Source organism: Ochotona curzoniae, unplaced genomic scaffold (assembly GCF_017591425.1).
Source record: "Ochotona curzoniae isolate NIBS_2020 unplaced genomic scaffold, NIBS_Ocur_1.0 scaffold_4683, whole genome shotgun sequence".
NCBI classification, from domain to species: Eukaryota; Metazoa; Chordata; class Mammalia; order Lagomorpha; family Ochotonidae; genus Ochotona; species Ochotona curzoniae.
Window position 1 is genome coordinate 19,789,351 of NW_024467121.1, and position 19,909 is coordinate 19,809,259.

Consider the following 19,909-nt stretch of genomic DNA (forward strand, 5'->3'; position numbering starts at 1 on the left):
AACTATGCTGCTTTCCCCACCAATTAATGGGAACAGCTCTTAGTCACTAATGGGTGGTTAACTCTGCAAGAGGAATGACTTCTAATAAATGAGCAACCATGTTAACTGCAAGCAGGAAGTAGAAAACTGATTCGTTTTGGTCCTTCACAGTGATGATGCTTTTTTTTTTCACCCTGTCAACAATACAAAAGCATTGCTGTCTTAGACACCTGGTTGCTACACTTCATCTGCACATCAATGCCTCAGAATCTGGCAGCTTTCAGCCCAGGACTAAAAACCAACACTAATTGTAGTGGAAGACAGTCTGAACCATCTGGGCATGCACCGAAAACAGAAACTTGAAGAGACCACCAGGAAGTGGTTTCCTGGAGGTGGTGTCCATCACTACCACGGACGGGGACTCTCCTGCCCTAGATGTGGCTTCTTAGTTTCCAGACCGCAACTTGCTGTGACGGCCAGTGCGATCACAGGTCCTTCTCTTCCCTTTGCTGGGCTCCATGACCTCATGCCTCAAACAAGAGATGGGAATCATTAATCCAGGGAGAGTAAACCAGAGTGGCTAATAAATGCTGCCTTCATGCCCTGAGTGTAACAGGGTACACTATAAATCCTTAATGAGCAGGGGCCTGGGTCAGGCTGGTTCCTATTAGCGTGTCTGCTGGATTCCCACATCCTGTGTACGGCTGAAGGCCCGGGCAGAGGAAGGGTCCCTGGCTCCACAGGACTTCCTCCCTCGCCAGCACCAGCATTTAGTGTGCACTTACTGAAGCATGGGGAGAGGTGGGAGAACTCTCAGGATGATGTGGAAATGAAGGCCTGGGAGGAAACTCAGGCTGTTGGTTCTGATTCTTGACTAGGGCTTCAGGGAGCCTTGTCTTCCTCCTGTTGCTGAGGCTGAGTTGCTCAGCCTCTTAATGAGTAACTTCCTGCTCCCTCCAGAGGGGCCATTATATAGAATCACTGCAGCCATCTGGTCTACCTCCTCCCTTTACAGATAAAGCAACCTCAGTGGGGGGAAGGTTAAAGGACTGGCAGAAGTTAAATAAGTAATTGATGTCAGGACCCAGGCCTTATGACTTGTGTCCTGGTCTTTGTCTCATACACCATGCAGCTCTGACAATGAAGGAGAACAAAGCTGCTTCAAGATTTTGGGGTTGTTTTCAAGCTTCTGGGTAAATAAGTGGTCACTTTGGCCACTGATCAGGCTCTTGGCAGCCTAAATGATGCTGTCTGCTATCTAAAGGCCAGCAAAGGGTTCTCTAGTGAGGATTAGATTCACAGACAGGAATGATCACCTGCACAAAACAAAAGAGGCAAGCTAAACTCATCCCCTTCCCTATTTCTCCTCTGCAGGTTAAGCCACCACCTGCAGTGCCAGCATCCATATGGGCACCGGTTCATGTCCTGGCTGTCGCATTTTCAATCCAGTTCTCTGCTAATGTGTCTGGGAAAGCAGTGAAAGATGGCCCAAGTGTTTGGGCTCCTGTCATCTACATGAGACACCTGAATGAAGCTCCTGGCTTGTGGTTTTGGCCTTGCAGCACTTTGGGGAGTGAACCAGCACATGGAAGCAACACCCCCTGCCCTACCCCATCTCCCCTCCCCCTTCCTGTAACTGCATTACAAATTAAACATAAAGTAAGTTTCTGCCTCTCTGCAGGATGAATGAAAGCAGTTACTGAACCCACACTGGCTGAAGCTCCCAGATGCAAGAGTACAAAAGAAGAAAACCCCAAGCCTGTGCTCTCAGATGACCAATCAGCTGCATCCTGCCAAGGTCCCATCTGCTCTGTGGCATTACTAGTTCGACAGAAACAGGTACATGTTTTTGGTGGCTTGAACCCATATGTCAGAAAGCTTTTTTAAAAAATCTGTTTCATTGGAAGTCAATATATTTATTTGTTAAGAAGACAGAAGCAAAGGTTTTGGATTTGGGGCAGTAACTAATTTCCACCCACTCCCACCCGTGTGTGCAGTTGGTGTTTACTCTGTACCTGCCTGTAAAAACATTCCACAGAAGAACTATTCACCCAGCACTATACTGCATCAGGCACTGTGAGTGATCTGAGATGCCTTAAAGTCTCCAAAACAAATCAGGTGCAGATACTGCATCACTTTCTGTAAGTGACTTGAGCATGTGGGCCACTCTGTCATCGGCAGCATCTTGTATTCAATATTTCCCTGTGGACACCAAGGGAGGAAAACACAGGGAAAGAGCTTGTGATCTGGTTGGGCAGACAAGATTCACACAACATAACCTGCGAGGAGTTTACAGTCACCAGCTCTAAGAGGATGCGTGAAATCCTCTCCAGCTTCCCACTAGGCTTTAAGCATCCTGTAAGGACCCTGTGCTGTCTTCCTAAGATAGCTCTCATATTTTTATGCCAAATAATCAATATTCACAACCATGGTATATTCTCAATGATTCTGATTTATCATTTTTAGAAGGAAGAATCCTGGCATGGCAGTCAGGAGGGCCCTGGTCCCGCACTGACTTTGTAAGTCCCTCAACATTCTTCATCTCTAAATCAGGGAGATGCCTGGGAATTCCTGCCTCCAAAGGGTCAAAGGTCTGCCCCATAAACCAGACAGTGTCTTGCAATGACTCGTTGGAATTTACAAATAAAGTAGTGGGTTAGGCACATTCCCTCCTACGGAAGATCATGTGGAATAGTACAGATTAAAAATATGGTTTTTCAAAGTCCTGCTCGCCAGCCACTTACTGGTTACATGTCTTTAGTCATTTCTTTTGTTTCTGAGATACTTTGTCCTTGAAATAATATTGGTGGAGAATTTTCTCATTTTCTCACAGGGCACAGAGTTAATGAAGTGCTTACAAGGATGCCTGGTATACAGTTAGTACTCAAAAAATACCAGCTATTTCATAGCTAAAATACTATTGTATCTGTTTGCTTTCAACATTACCTGTCAGGATTACTCTCAGTGTCACAAGGTGCTGAATAAAGACACATCAGCTCAAAGTACAGGTCTCTGTCATTTCTCTGAAAAATGATCAATATGATGGCACAGACATTAAAAATTATTTTTGCCAAACTGGACCTTTTATAATGCAAGTATAAGTCTCACTCCGAGGGGGGTGTCTTGTTCACTGCAAGCGTGCTGGTGCTCAGGGTAATGTCTTTGGAGAACGCAGTATGTTCCCAGCCTCACATGGACAATGCCCCAGCCTAGGATTCACATTTGATGACCTTCCTATTAGAACTTCTAATCTCATCCACAAAGTAACTCATTATATATCGAATGAATCTTACACAGAATGGCCTACCACATCAGGCCCTGCAAACTACTCAATCCACCCTCCCAGCATTAGCCTGTCCCATGGGGCTGCCTTCACTACCTGTCAGGGGAGAGGGGAGGGGGGAGAGGCAGCACCCCTCCCTGCCCCGCTTCTGCAGGGATGGCCACAGACTCAGCAAAGCAAACAATGGCTAATTTTTCTCTGCAGCCAGACCTAATGGAATCAAGATGTTCCTCTGGCCAGTTGCCTCCTCCTCCTTCTCCCTGTCAGACAACAGGAGCTCCAAATTGATTTGGTTAATCCAGTGACAGATGCCCAGAGCGCCAGGCTTTGACCCTTTCATGGAAGGCCTCTTTTTAACCCCTCAGAAACCTTTCTCCTCCCAACCCTGGAGTCATTGCAAGGGGAAAAGGGAAAGAAGTCGACAGGTCCTTCATTCCCGCCCCTTCCTCATTATTATACTTCAGATCCTTTTATTTTGTTCTCCCCAGAGGGTTTCTCTATTATTTTATTGTACATATTTTTCAGCTTTTCTTCTACTAGGAGCCTTTGGCAAAGAGGCTGGGGGTGCTCTGCCTTTCTCAGCCTGTGTCTCCTGATGGGATCTCTCTCCTCCAAGGGGGGTGCCCCTGGGAGTGAAGGGTTAGGGGACAGGCAGAGCATAAATGGCTGGAGCTGCCCAGGGATTCAGTTCTGGGTTCAGCTCTGGTTTCTTTTGGTAAAGAGCAGTATAACCCAGGCGGATCTGGCTTTATTCCTGTTCTCTAGTCTTTTCCATTTGAAGCTAAGTCTATATACCATGAGTTGCCTCAATGGGATGTTTCAACGAGGAAGAATTAATTAGTCTGAGACTTATGAGGGGGTCTTCAAAAAAATTTCATGGAAAAATACATCCTACAAAAAACTATGATAGAGCTTTCAGAAATTTTGGCACCAAAATAGACATCTTTTGCTTTTTTTTGTTGTTGTTAAAAAAAAAAACATATTTCATTTCTTTGAAAGGCAGAGTGACAGGGAAAGGGGGAGACAACAATCTTCCATCTAGTCAATCATTCCCCAAATGGCCACAATGGTCAGGGCTGGGCCAGGTTGAAACCAGGAGCCAGGACCTCCATCTGGGTCTCCCACAAGGATGGCAGGGGCCCATCTGCTGCTGCTTTCCCAGGCACACTAGCAGGGAGCTGAAAGAGGAGCAGAGGAATCCCTACATGGGATGCTGGTGTCATGGGCAGTGGCTTAACATGCTGTGCCATGACACTGGCCCCTTATTTTCATTTTCCATAAATTCTGAGAAACACTCTCATGTGTGGCACATCTGGGGAGAATTAAATGGCAAGGTGAGCACTTCACCTGCTTTGCAAAGATTTGCCTCTTGTCAGAGTACCATAAACTTGACATTTTGCTTTCGTTTTTAGTTGTTTTGGATTACTTTGGAGGGTTGACTTTTGGGTCACACCTGTCAGCTCTGTGTAGAGATGTGGTATCAAAGGTCGTTTTTGTGATGGTCATCCAATTCCATGGAAGGCAACAGTAGGATGGGAGACAATGGGTTTGCCACCAGTTAGTTATATAGTGGAGTACAGGCAGATGCCCATAATTAAAACTCTGCTTCCTCAAGCTTCTTTAAAGAGGAGAAACTGACAATACCTGGCTTAGTATCATAAAACGAGCCAGCCAGAGCTCTTTGGGAATCACTGTTTAACATTTACTTGTTTGCACATGAACCCTCACCAAGGGCTTCAGTGGTTCATCATGCTGGGGGTGGGAAACACCTGGCAGAGAATGGTTTCAGTGGGCACCAGAAAGGAGGCACACTGCCTGCTGTGAGACTTCAGGGGTAAGCTGCAGGCTCTCTGAGTTGCAGAGCAAGCCAGGGAGTGGGGCGGGTGAGCGGGCAGTGGGCCAGGGTTTTGCAGCTGGCTCTTGCAGCTGGGACAATCCTTGTGGTCTTGCTGGCTGCTCCACCATCGTGACTGCAGCCAGCAGGGGGGGAGGCGGAGGCTGGCCTCACTTCATCCCTGACTTCCTACTGGAGGCTTTGATTCTCAACTTGACCTGGGGCGTGCAGGGGTCAGAGCTGGGCCACCCTCTCTGCAGCTGGGGCCCTGGGTGACTGTAATAGTTCCTTCTAGGGACCCTCTGGCTGGAGCAATTCCTTCCTGGAGAGAAGACAAGGAGGGGTTTTCTAGAGGTGCAGACATCAAGTCTAAAATTTCTATCTTTCCAGGAAGGCTTTTCAGAACTCTAATTTCTCCCCTTTTTGTTCTCTTGAGGAATGGTGAAATCAGCAGAATCTTGAAGACTGAGAACCGGAGAAAGGAGGAAGAGTGAGAACAGGGGTGGAAATTGAGCCTGTGCTTAGCATTAGCAGCCTGACCTCAGCCACTTTGTTCTCACCGGGGCTTGTTCCCTACAAGATCCCAGCCCCTAGGGAGGGCAGTTCTCCCCAGTGGCCATGGGCACCCTCTGCTAAGCCCTGTGAGGTAAATTTTTTTTTCCTAACCAAATGTCTTCTAAACCTCAAATGTATTTTCCTGGGCCCTAGCACAATGCCTGAAGGACACTTGGCACTCATGAAGAGTTTTATAAGGGATGTATTATGGTGACTTAACGTCAGACAGATTAGGTCAAGATTACAGATGATACATGACACAAGTTCATACGTCCTCTACATGCGGAGTCTCTAGTGGTCGAATCCGGACACCTTGATAACAATGCACATCTACTCTGCCAGGGAAGGGCAGCAGGGAAGTGGCCAGGAGGACCAGGCCCAGAGGGACAGTAGAGAGGCACAAGAGCCCCAGCCTTGTCAGCTCCTGTCAGCTCCATGTGAACTGAAATCGACTCCATTGTGAACCTGGGAAGTCCCCAACCCCAGGAACTCATGGTCTTAAACTGGAGTCCCACTCCCAACCTGGTGTGAATCTGCACAATCCATGTTTGCCTAGAAACTGCATCTGTCGGCTGCCTGGGGCTCCTATTACGAACAGGTTGGGTGACTGCATGTGGGTCTTGCTAGCCCTACCTGCACGTGCCGATTCTGATCCCCAGGTGATGAGTAGAGCTGAGTACAACACACTGTGGCTCTGCTGTGGTTTGGTGTCAAGCAGGTTTATGATTTCAGGAAGGTCAGTTGAGCCTTTGAATCATGCTTACTAACATCAACCAAAAAAATCTCCCTGAGCTCCCTGGGTATTGCATGGTTCAGTGGAAACAAGCTGCTAAAATCTCTCAGACAAAGAGAGGGTTACTAGGATTCAGCAAGTAGGATTTCCCAGTCGAATACTTTCTGTTTCTGAGAAGAAGGCACCCAGATGAACCAGAATTGTTCAATGCTCTGCCAGGCTCAGGCAACTTGATCTTGCTATCTCATTACTATTAGATTAGCTCTCTGCTTCCTTTTAGTCCAAAAGGCTGAGAGATAAAATCAAGGGGCAGAGCAGCTGTGAGCAATTTTTCATGCTTTCCATATTTTCATCACTGAAGCCGAGCTGTGCCTCCTCCCCCTTACAACTGTCTTGCTCCCTTTGTGCCCTCTCGCAATGCTTTCCTTACATGAGTTCTCCTGGCAACACTCAGATCTAGAAGGCCACAATCCACATCCATGTGGAGATATCTTCACACTGAGTCCCAAGAAGCTGTCAGACATTTTGTTCTGATCACTTTATTCATTCATCCCTCTACTCACTGAGGACTGGCTCTGGGTCAGCCACCGAGGACACCATGGTGAGCAAAACTGCTCCACACACTTTCCATGCCAGGAGGGGAGGGCAACTAGATACAAAACAAATGAGAAAACTACAGGGTATAGTTAGAGGCTGGTAGGCTGTAAGGATAAGCACAGAATGCTAAGAGCACAGAGCAGAGGTTATCACTGTCCAGAAGGTAATCATGGAATGATTCACGGAAATGGCATCTGAGTCCACGTCAGAAAACAGCAGCAGAGGGGAAGGGCTGGTGTTGTGGCATACCTGCTAAAGCCTCCGCCTGCAGGACCAGCATTCCTTATGGGTTCCAGTTCAAGTCCCAGCTGCTCTACTTCTGATCAGCTTCCTGCTAATTGGGCGCAAGATGACCCAAGTGTTTGGGCTCTGGTCACCCATATGGGAGACTCAGATGGAGTTCCCAGATTTAGCCTGGCCCAGTCTCAAATGTTGCAGCTGTTTGGGCAATGAACTAGTGATAAAAGAGCTCTCTGTCTCTCGTTTTATCTCTGTAGCTTTGAGTTTCAAATAAATATATCTTGAGAAAAAAGAAACCATGGAGAGAATTGTGCAACTGAATAGAGGCACTACAGCAGGTATAAAGGTCTGAGACTGTGTGTGTGTGTGTGTGCGCCCTGGCAACACAAGGGTGACAGGATATTATTCAATCATGGAAGAAACGGAGTGCTGATAGATGGTAAAATATGGGTGACCTTGAAACTGTTATTCTTACTGAAAGAAACCAGAAACAATGGCCATTTATAGCAAATGTCCAGAATAGACAAATTCACTCCAACAGAGAACATGAGTGGGTGCCAAGGGCTGGAGAGTTGGGGAGAAACAAGGAGTGATCACAAACTCCCTTATAGACGTCTGCTGTTGTTTTCAAACTTCTTTTCTTTGACTGGAAAGGCACAGAGGCGGAGAGAGACTCAGAGAGATCTGCCACCTCCTGGCTCACTCCCCACATGCTAAAGTCAGGAATCCAGAACTCCGTCCTGGCTTCTCCCCAGTGTGGGCAGCAGGGACCCAAATACCTGAGCCATCACCTGCTGCTTCCCAGGCTCTACATTAGCAGGAAGCTGGAGTTAGGACCAGAGGCAGGACTTGAACCTGGATACTTCAAGATGGAATGCCAATGCTCCACGCAGAGTTTGAACTACTCTATCTGCTATTCTGACTGGTAAATTTTATTCCAAGTTAATCATGATTACAAGATGGTCTTTGGTTTACACTCACTGAAACACTTAAAGGGAACTGACAGTACAGGATAAAAAGAAAAAAAGTTCCTCAACACTAAAGGTGTACCTTATCCTTATGAAGCACACCACCTTGGTCAGGTGAGTCTCCCAAAGTCTTTGTCTCACATCGGCTGTGCAGGGCCCTCCTGTTGGCAGCTCATTTCTCCCAGTCTATCAGCACAGGGTGGCACCTCACATTGCTGTCTGCCTCTTCCTAGTCTATGGCCAAGCAGTCTTTCACAGGCTCAGCTGCTGAGAAGCCTGGCCAGGGATCAACCATGAAGTCAATTACATATTTCAAAATACACATATGCACACCAAGAAATTCACTCAGCCGTCACTTCTGATGTCACCAAAGGTAGGGCTGGGGCTTTGTTTCCAGGCCCATGTGAGTTCCTGGGAATGGAGGGGCCCAGGGGCTCTGTGACTGTTGTCCAAGAGTCCTGCTCATTAAAAGGCTGTGGAATGAGAATGCCGTCACACCATGACCAAAGGTACAAGAACCCTACAGACTACAATAGATGACATGCCTTCCAGGATGGTTATATGACTGGAGGAAAGACTTGCAAAACCCCAGTAAGCCATGGGAAACACCTATGGGAAATGCTGCAGAGCCAGAATGCAGGGTCTGTATTAGTAGGAAGCTACAGCCCAGCAGGAGCTAGAGCCGGGACTTGAACTCAGCAACTCTGATGCAGGATGTGGGACTTAACCATTGCCTGCCTGCCCCACAATACCTTCTGGAAATGCTGGAGGGAGAGAATTCTGGAAATACTGGATGGTCTGCTCTTCCACTGGCCAGGGCTCCTTGGAGTCTCCCTAGTTGATGACCACACACAGGTTTGTCACCAATGATGCTATGCAATGGAATTCATAGCTGAGACTTTCAAGATAAGAGATATTACTAAAGAGCCTTGTAGCAGGTCAGCCTGGAGGAGAAATGCAAAGCCAGGGGCCCAGAGTTGGTCAGATAGGCCAGTCCTACCTGTGTTTGCTTGCAAGAGTCCTAGTTTACCTAACAACATGGTTTTAAGCAAGCAGAGCCTTTTTCACTCTCAAGAATGCCAGGGTTTGAGCTAGGAGCCAGGAACTCAAGCCAGGTCTCCTCCATGGGTGGCATAAACCCAACTACTGGAAGGCTGGTGCTATGCTGTAGCAAGTTAAACTTCTGCCTGCAGTGTTGGTATCCTGTATGGGTGGTTTTGAATCCTAGCTGCTCTACTTTTGATCCAGCACACTGATAATGTGCCCAGCAAAGCAGCAGAAGACAACCAAAATTCCAGGACCTCTTTATCTATCTGGAAGACCTGGAGAAAGTTCTTGGCTCTTGGCTTCCGCTTGGGCAGTCCTGGCCATTGCAGCCATTTGGAGACTGAATCAGTAAATGGAGAATATCTTTGTCTCTCCCTCTTTCTCTCTGTCTCCTGCTCTTAAACTCTGGTTTTCAAACAAATAATATTTAAAAAAAGAAAAGCAGCCTTGCTACTGGAGTTATCACTGATGCCTCCCAGGATCTGCATTAGTAAGAAGTTGGAGTCAGGTCCTGCAGTATAGAATTGAACCCATGCTCTCTGATGCAGAATATGAGCATTTTAACAATCAGGCTAACTGCCCATTCCATAACATAACAACAACAACAACAACAAAATCTTAAGATGAAATGACTTTGAAAGTCCACACATGTAATTGGAGGATAGAATGTTTAAAAGAGTGGACTGGGAGAGTTCCTTAGGCAAGTGTCCTCAGGAGAGCAGCTCTGTGAGCATGCTCCTGCCCAGAGGGTGAAAGTGGAAGAATGCCCAGTGTTCTCTCAAACCTAGTAAGAAGAAGTTATAAGATAATCTAGGGAGCCAGCAGGTGTCCTCAAGCAGTCAGACACAGGTAGAGACAGAGCCAACTAGGGAGGGCAGAAGTCTTCACTTGACATCAGGGTTGGAGCTCTGGGTGTCACTAAGCACTAAACTCCCACTTCTTACTAACAGGTTATGCTACAATTTAAAGTGACTGGGCATACACAAATAGAAGAAAAAATAGAAAAAACAAAACTGATTGGGCACCTCGTAATACCTAGGAATGATGAGTCTCGAGTCTGCCTGTGTTGTGACTGAGGGACAAGGGAAAGCACAGTGTGAGATGAGAGCTATCTGCCCTGAGTGTCCCCATGTGGCCAATGTTCTTGCCACACGAGCAACGTCTTTCAGTTTTTGAGTCAGAAAACCCAACCTCCTAGTAAGTCACTACTGGTCCATAGTGATTTTTGGACTAACTGAGGCTATTGGTGCTCTTCTGCAGCAATTTGGGATCCAGCAATAGCATTTGGTTTCGATTTGCTTCTTCCAGTTGTATCGAAGGTCAACGGGGCTCCTTGAGTAGTGGGAATGTTTCTGCAGAGTGATTCAGGAGCTCGCCACTCTCCAGGAGGCTTCTGTGTTCGCATGTTACACACCCAGTGCTGCACTGGACCACTCCCACTCACCCCGTCACTGTGGCTGTGGCGGCAGACGGCCTGTCCTAGTGCTGGTATTTGCCTGTGCCCATTTGGGGCCAGGAAAAGCAGGAGGTCTGCGGCTGTGGAAAGCAGACGAATCCTGGCAGACCATAAATCACAGAAGACACACTGGTTGGGGGAAGAAATGCTATTTTGAGGCATTTAATCAGACTTCTCTTGGGCTCTGGCTCAACTGGGTCACAAAGACAGATGTGGGGTTAAAACAAACTGGTATTTCTCCCTGCCATTTCATTGAGCGGGGATGTTGCTTTCTATGCTTCCTTTTAGGCATGACTTCCCTCTGCTTTGAAAATGAACTTGTTCTTACTGATTCCTCTTCTGGTTTCTGGTATTCCCTCTGCTTCAAGAAGCCTGAGTGTCCATATCACATCCCTTCCATGCCCTCCACTCTCACCCTGCCTTAGTTGAGAAGGAAACTGAGGCTCCAGGTTGAGTGACATCCCGAAGAACTGGAGGCAGGTGGCCTTGACTCCTGGGCTACGATCCCTGCCACTGTCAATCAAAACCAGGGTGGGTGCCATGTGGCACCCCCACTTCTCCTTATGGGTTCATTCTATTTCTTCCCATCTATACCTCTACAGAGAAATTATTGTTTCCTGACTGCTTCTAAGACATCTCCCCTGGAGTGGGGAGATCCTTTATAGTCTTAAAGCTGCAAGTCTGACACAGAAGGGGTTTCAGTGAGAAAATAGCAGGAACATGGGCTGGCGTCCCTGGAAGCTTGGTTGGGCAAGGATGGGGCTCGCAGGGGCAGGGTGCCTCCCCAGGAACTTGTGGGAACCGAGGGACTCTGGGTTCCCAGATACAGTGACCAAGATGAAACACGAACCTTTTGAACAAAGACGCCTTGTTTGTTCTTCCAGGCTATCTCACCTCTCGCGTTGAAGAGAGAGGAGGCTGTCACAGCACTGGCGATGTCAAGGGCAAGTGGGGCTTTTATCTTAGAGAATGCAAAATCCTTCAAGAGGCATATTTATTCAAGATGGAGAAGGTCAGACTACATCTGTCCTATTTTTCCATCTCATGGATCTAAAAAGAGAGGTTAATGTGATCATGAGCGTTTCTGAACATACTGTACTAAAGTGAGTTAATGGTACCAAAAATCTTTTCTGGCCAAGATTCATTTCGAGTTTCTGTGGGATATGGAGGTTACTGGTCTACAAAAACCCTTCTCCTCCAAAAAAAAAAAAAGGTGTAATTTCACTAGAAAGGAATTTAATTTTAACTCTTGCTTAAATATATTCACAACAACAGGACAAACCAAGTAGGACCTCTAGAAAGTTCCTGATAACTGCTCCAGTGCTTCTCAGACTCTGTAACAAACTGACAGGACTTGCAGACAAATGGACTAGTGAGTCTCATTTGCATAATTCTGAGCCTGAGTGAGCCAGGGGCAATCCTGGGTGTGTGTTTCTAATACCTTCCTAGACACCACTTGTCTGAGAACCTAATGTGGAGAACTCGGAGTGGCAAAGGACATGATGCTGTACTGGCCAGGCTCTCCCAGGGGAGACCCTCTCAGCTGCACACAGCCACCCTGTCCAAGGTCGTGAACCCATTGTGAGGTGAAAGAGCCTTCTAGATCTGATGATGCTTGAAGATAAGGCTCAGCCTCAGCCCCTGCGGCTCTGGTTTTAGGCTCACTGCATCTTCAGAGCTGGGTGCCAGGTGGGTGACAACCCATTGGGATTGCTTTGATCTTTGTTTTGCTTTGCTTCTCTGCCAGGCCATGCTTCCTCATCTTCTGCTTTTGGTGTGAATCCCAGAGAGGTCCCAGCCAACTTGGCATGGTTGAGTCCATGTCAGACCCTACTTCTAGGGGGAAGGGATGTGCAGCCCTCTTAGGGATAGACAGTTCATCCCCCTGGCTCGGGGAGACCATTCCTAACTGTCCACTGCCCCTCTCCTTCTCCCTCATGGTGATCTGTCTCTATAGCACTGGCAGGGCTGGCACTTTGACACTGCATATTACAGACTTATTCAGTGTTATTATTCTGACTGCCTTCCCCACTAGACCGCATGGTCTCTGTGAGGGCAGGCACCTTGTCTTTCCTACTCATTATAGTGTCTGTAAAATGAAAAGCAGAGCCCAGAACTGGATCACTGCAGCAACACTGATTGTACATTTATTGTACAAGGCAGTGAATTTGCAGGATCGCAGTAAAGGTGCCTTCAAGTATTGCCACAATTGGTATAAGTTTGCTGAGCCCTTTAAAAAGCAGTTCCTTCATTCACTGTTGCTACAATGTTTTTTATTTTGGGCAGGACGGCTGAAACCAGCCTTGGTGAAGTTGAGTGATTTGCTAGTCGGGCAGAGGTGGTGACAATGGACCACACAGAAGAGCAGGTGTTCTGGTTTCTGGACTTAGAACCACCACCAGAAGCTACCTCAGGTCACTCCATATGGAGGTTTACATGGTAACTATGACTTTCCCCCTGCATACTCACGGTGGGGGCCACTTAATGGGAGAAGATTTCATGTTCTAAAGTTCGAATGCTCAAAAGCTCCATGATTCCAGGTAATTCCTATTCTTGCATGGGAGGAGAGGGTGGGATTCCTCTTCCAAGTGGAGCCAAGTTAGCCACATCTGACACTGGTGGTGCAGGAAGGGTGAGGCCCCTAGGATGATATTTTCAGAATGGGACCTCAGTTTCCTTGGAATACAGGTGCTTTTCAATCCTTTCTTTCTAGGAGAGCTATTTTTAAATAGCAGACTCTGAGAACTGCCTGTGCCCTACACCGCTGATATTCCTGCAGCAGGCTAGGACCTGTCACCTGTAGGCACTGAGCCCTTCCAGGTCTCCCAGGCTCAGAGCTAAGGTCTGGAAAACAGATAAGACGCAAATGGGGACGGCCCTTTGATCCTACTCCATGAAGGAGGGGCAGCTGCAACATGCTAAGAATGTTGACTGTACTAAATGGAGTTTTTCTCCCACAAGTGCACAGGGTACAGTTTTCAAAGGGAATAAAGATGCCAGAATGATGGCGGCACCCACCAGGGCCATCCAAGTCTTTGGGCTCAACAACCCGAAAATGAGTCAAGTGTATCCAAACAGAAGCTGATAAGTCACTCAGCGGTTCACTTAACAGAGTTCTTATCAGGCTGAATAATTCAGCAGGGTAATGCGGCTGGGAGTCGGCTCATGGTTAATGGAATATTTCCTGTAAATATTATGCTCCCTTCCTGTTGCATCATCTCACACAGTTCAAAAAGCTTTACTAATCTGAGGAAGTGACAGTAATGCATCAACTCCTGGAGCCAATGTCCCTGCCTCCAAAATACCCTGAGGAATCCCAGGAAGCCACATTGGCTGTTCTGAGACAGACCCGTCATGCGGGTTCCTCCTCCTGATGTCTCACAGGGGACCCCACAGAGCTCCTAATAGTGCCTTTAAGTGTACATAAAAGCCCCCCTAAGTGCACATCAAATAAATAAGTAAGTGCTGTCTGCTGAATGTGTTACAAGGACTGGCATTGCCATTCTTTCCCGATAGGGCAATTTCATTAAATATGGGCTGATGAGCACGCTGTCTCTATAAAGTGATGATTTACATGGGCTGAACAGCTAGCTCTTCTGGGGAGGGGTGCCAGGGGGGCTTCTGTGTCACATCATGCTTTGTCCCATTTGCTCTGATGCTCACAGGCTTAGATACACCTGCAAGAGGGATCTCACCCTAACTCCCTTAACGCACTATTTGGAGAACATTTTCTGTTTTAGTTCAGGAGGCCTTGTCACAACTGGATGGGGTCTGTCGCCAGAGATTTTCAGGCTCAGCTCAGTCCCATGACGAGCTAAGTCTTTAATTTGGGAAACCTGATCCCCGCCTCCCCACCCCCCCTGGGCACTGGTACTGCAAGGAAGGGAGCTCCTTCTCCTCTGGGCTTTGATGAAAGAAAGATGGAAAGGAAGCCAGGGCTGAGCCAGATTTTGTTCAGCTTCACACAGTTCTGTTCCAAGGGACCCTAAACTTGCAGAGACAGCAAACAATGCCTTTTCAGTAGGTTTCATGTAACTGTCATTCAGATGTTTTCAGTGAACCAAGAGGAGGGAAGCATAATATTAGCGATGCAGCCTGAAATCCATGGGACAGCCAAATAGAGGTGCAGCACTGCTCATGGCTGTTTTTCTTTTTTTTGGTTGATAGCTTATATTTCTTTCCTAGATCATAAATGCAAACTAAGATGAAGCCGATTTGCTGCAAGGGCCCAATTGCCAGTCACACTGCTGCAATGTTCCCCAAAGCCAAGGGGATCTCTGATGAGATCCGCAGGCTCTCATTGAAGCAGCATTTATTTCTGCATGTAAACACACACACGTGCTAAATGGCCTTTGGCAGAGAAGCCAGAATAATCCATGTAGCCACAAGACAGGCAGACACGTAGGTGCTATCAGCTCTCAGGATAAGTTGCTGTATTTCCAGCTGCCCCTAAATACTGCCAAAATGTAACCTCAGGAAAGCAGAGGGGAGAACACAGTGACCAAAACGAAGTCCTCGGTGTTACATAGCTTTGGAGTATGACTGGAAGCTCAGTCATGGGGAGAGAGGCAAAGAAAGAGATGAAAGTCATTGCTGGGAGAGGAACGGGGGTAGGAGGCTCTATTGAGAGGTGCGGGCAGACAGGAGCTTAAGGAAAATTCTGCAGCCGACTCTCAGAATCTGTTTGAGTTTGTCTTATCATCTTATTTAGTTTGTATTTTATTTATTTCCTTGAGAGGAAGAGAGATAGAGTTCCCATCCACTTCTGGTTCACTCCTGAATCGCCCACACTGATCAGGGTCAAAGCTAGGAGCCAGGAACTCAGTCTAGGTTTCCCACCTGAGTGGCAGAAACCCAATCACCTGAGCTGTTGTCAATGCCTCCACATGTCTGCATGGGCAAAAACAGCTAGAGCTACGAGTCAGGGCTGGGCACTGAACCCAAGTACCCTGATATGTGATAATGGTGTCTCAACCAGTGAGCTCAACTCCCATTCTGCCGATTTTATTTTTTTCAAAGAACTCACACATGCAAACAAGGATCAGTGTTTACAATTTATAAAAAGTCCCACTTGCCAGTTTTTGGGGGGACATTTTGGGGGCTATTCTGTACATGCTGTGCTAAAACACCATCAGAACTGACCTCCCAAGTTCAGTATTTCTAAACTCTCTGGAATGCACAAGCCCCAAACCAGGCTGTGGGATGTCCCCACATGTCTAGCTATTTCCAACACATGCATCCCAAGGGCAAAATGTCCTGCTGCTTTAGCAACACAAAGCATCAGCCAACTACTTCAAGGCTGTGCTTCAGGGAGGCCCAGAGCCTGCTGGTTAGGAAGTCCAGGCAGCAGGACTCTCTTGTACTCCTTCTGTGAGCTACCCTGTGCTTTACTCCACGTCCCCCAGAACTACCAACCTTCAGGGGGAAGGAAGAGTGACTTAGGGCGTATTCTCAAACTAGAAAGGGAAACTACATCTCAACTGGAGACTAGAACACAGTTCCATGCGTGTCTGGCCAGCCATCAGTTACCCCTCCTTGGTGGGTCACATGGAAACCCTTGTGTGGACTTGCAAGTGCCACTGAGTTCCTGGGGTTGTGCTAATACTGGGTTGCTGCTGCTCTCAGGGCTGTGCTGAGGAAAGGAGGTCTCTGGGGGCCCCCAAGGGAAAGGGAGGCTCAGCCCTGCCACTGCCTCTACTTGAACGTTGGCTCTGGTCACCGTGGCGCCATGTAACAGGGCCACTAAAACTGGGTCAGAGTCAGGGAGTGCCTTGGCCTGCTGTGAGGTTGCCGCTGCACATGCCTCCAGGTGCACACTTCTGGATGCTGCTGCTCAAGGCAGGCTGCCAGGTGGGCAGCTGTGCCTGGTCCCAGCGCCAGAAGGGAGTGGCGCTACCTGGAGAGCACCCCCATGCACAGGTTGCACAACCCCAGCCCTGTGCTTAGGGACTCCCTATCTCTCTGTGTGCTACTGCTAGCCATACCTGCCTGTCAGCCTGGCTGACTGAGCTTGCAAAAGAACCACAGACAGCCACAGATGGGTCCCATCTTCAGCTGGTGCACAGTGCAATGACTGACAAACCCTGTGCCTGCTCAGTGGCTACATCAGAGATGGGATGAGCAAGCTAGAGGAGGCTGGGGCATGTAGACAACTTACATGGCCCACTGTAAGGTTCTGGCACAAGATGGAGGTAAAGAACTGCCAGCCCGCAGAGGCATCCAAGATGAACTCTGAGTACTGTTCGTGAACTTGCACTGGTATGCATCCCCATGAGCATGATCCTTGTTAGTGGGAACCGCGCAGCCAGGCTGCTCATCTGCTCGGAGATTCTCAAGTGACTCGGCCTTCCCACCAGGGTGACCATGTTGGGGGTGCAAAGAAGCAGGTGTGCTTTGGTGCAGCTGGACATTTCAGGACTCAGCTTCAGCTGAGCCATTAGTGCCACCCTCACATCTTGCATCTCAGCAGTATCAAGTGTCCCTTTGAAGCTGAACAGCCAAGGCTGTCCTGTCCCTGTGGCTATCCAAAGGCCAGGTCTTCATTCTATATTTACACTGCACATTCATTTCTTAAACAGAGACCCTCACCTCTCAACTGTGTAAGCCTCAGAGCCAAAGCCACCCAGATCTGCCTTTGCATCTTCCAGTGATGGCTGTGACAGGGAAGGGGATTTGTACTCCTGGCTCCTGGTGAGTTTGCTGGGATGCTTCCTGGCTCTCCTTTCCCCCTCCTTGTTCAGTCACTCTTTGCAAATTTGTGATGCTCTTGAGCTCCAACCAGACACCCAGCTGCCCATGTGTCACAGTTCCTTATATGTCCTGTCAAGCCTCCGACTCTGCACGCTCTAGCATACACTTGGCTGGCAGGTCTTGATTTTTTCCATGCACCAGCTGAAGAAGTCTGGGTGTCATTCCGCACAGCCCCTCTTTCCTTCCTGTCTCCCCACCACTACCACTCAGCCCCACACAATCAATCTTTGCTCTCTCCATCCCAATTACCAAGAGTCAAGTCACTGGTCTGCCAGGTGTGCCAACTCCGCTGAAATAATGCTCTGGTTTCCAAGTCTCACCCTGGGTTCCCCAGATCGATCTTCCACTCAGGTGCCACAGAAGTGCTCTTTTAAGAATATAAATCTGGGGCCTGGTACAGTAACCTAGTGGCTAAAGTCCTCACCTTGCATGTGCCAAGATCCCATAAGGGCAGTGGTTCTAATCCCAGCAGCCCTGCTTCCCATCCAGCTCCCTGCTTGTGGTCTGGGAAAGCATTTGAAGATGGCCCAAAGCCTTGGGACTCTGCACCCACAGGGGACACCCAAAAGAGGCTCTGGGCTCCTGGCTTCGGATTGGCTCAGCTACAGCTGTTGAGGTCGCTTGGGGAGTGAATCATTGGATGGAAGATCTTTGTCTCTCCTACTCTCTGTATACCTAACTTTACAATAAAAATAAACTAAATCTTAAAAAAAGAGTACAGACCTGATACTCCCACTGGCTACAGAACGTGCCGAGTATGTTGGCACAGCTTCCAGGTCCAGCTTCCAAGGTGAGGGGTGCTGTTGGCTTCACAGCCTTCCCCCAACCAGCTCCCATCTGCTCTCCTCTCAGCCTTGTGTTTCAGCCCCCGACTCGCTCCCTGACCTCCCAGGCAGGTCTGGAGGACATGAGCCATGTTTTATTCTTTATAGTGCCCAGGGTCCATTTGGCACACAGCAGGCATAGGCTAATCACTTTTCAGATAATGAATGATGGCTCTGACAGTTCACCTGTCTTTTAATTACTAACAGGTATGGAAATTCCACTCTATTGGGGCAAGCGCAATGGCTCAACTAGCTAGTCCTCATCTTACAAGTGCCGGCATCCTATATGAACACTGGTTTGTGTGCCGGTTGCTCCACTTCCCATCCAGCTCCCTGTTAGTAGTATTTGAAAGCAACAGAGGATGGCCCAAAGCCTCAGGACCTTGCACCTGCAATGGAGACCCAGAAGAAGATTCTAGCTCCTTGTTTCCAAGTGGCACAGCTCTGGATGGCTATTGTGGCCATTCAGGCAATGAACCAGCAACTGGAAGACCTGCATTTCCAATAATAATAAATAAATCTTTGAAAAAAATCCCACTCTTCCTCCAAGGCTCATGAAACATGTTATTCTAAATGAAAGCTCTTGTTTGAGTTAGGGCTAATGTACTAGAGAGAAATATTTTGATCTAACATTTTTAAGTCACAGATCTAAAAAATCGCCACCACTTAATTCTAAATTCTTTCATTAGGTGGCTGATTATTCCCATCCAGGGCATCCTGCTTTTCCTTATCTTAAAGCCTGTTCTCAAGTCTTTGCAATAGTATTTTACAATTTAAACAGCTTTTGCTATGTGTCATGCCCTGTGTTTTACATGCAGTAAGTGGCATCTGATAGGCTTTTTAACCTTCCTCAGAACCTTGATTAGAGAAACAAAGACAGCTTCACACAGCCAGACATGGAATGGAACAAGTAACTACTAGTTTAGCATGCTTTTTTTTTTTTTTTCAAAAAGCTCAGAGATTTCAATCGCTGGATCTTAACGAGCTCTGCTGAGATCTCCATGATCTGCCCTGGCCTTGATTTGCCACCCATGCTGGTAAAAGAGCTGGAGGCAAGTATTTGGCAAAACCCAAGATTTTCTGAGAGGCTCTACAGAGTGTTTTTGGCTTAGGCAAGAAGAAAACAAAAAACAAAAAACAAGTCAGACAGGGTGAAAAAGAGAGGAGAATCAAGATGCAAAGAGGAGTGTAGTGAAGGGAGAGCCTGTGAAGAGATGGTGCAGAAATCTGAGAAGGCCATGTGGCGAAAGAGCACAGGAGAAACCAGAAGGTACAGTGAGGCAGTGGCCCAGACCAGGAAGTGGCGAGGGTTAATAACAGAGGCTCTGGCCCATTTCTTAGAGTACATGAACAGACAGATGCTGAGAAGACCTGGAGATGCCACGAGACACAGCTCCTCCCCAGTAGGAGCCAGAGCCTCCCACTGGCTGCAGCATCCTACCGCGAAGAACTCCTCGGATCCCTTCTTAGAACCTCGCTGATTTTCTGGTCAATGGACTGACAAGCCACGCACAAGCAGGGCTATTTGCTCCCTATCCTTTCATTGAAGAAGCTGGCGCAGGACAGATGTGGACGGCACGGACTGGGATCTCTGATAGGTCATGTGGGTTTCAACACTACCTGTGCATCAAGCAGCTCAGAAA

At 47.8% G+C, this 19,909-nt stretch overlaps 1 protein-coding gene across 3 annotated transcripts in view; it reads right to left on the reverse strand.

The window, feature by feature from the left end:
- The window catches only part of FRMD4A (FERM domain containing 4A), a 546,990-nt gene that overhangs the window by 52,936 nt on the left and 474,145 nt on the right, over positions 1-19,909 (reverse strand). The window lies entirely within an intron of this gene.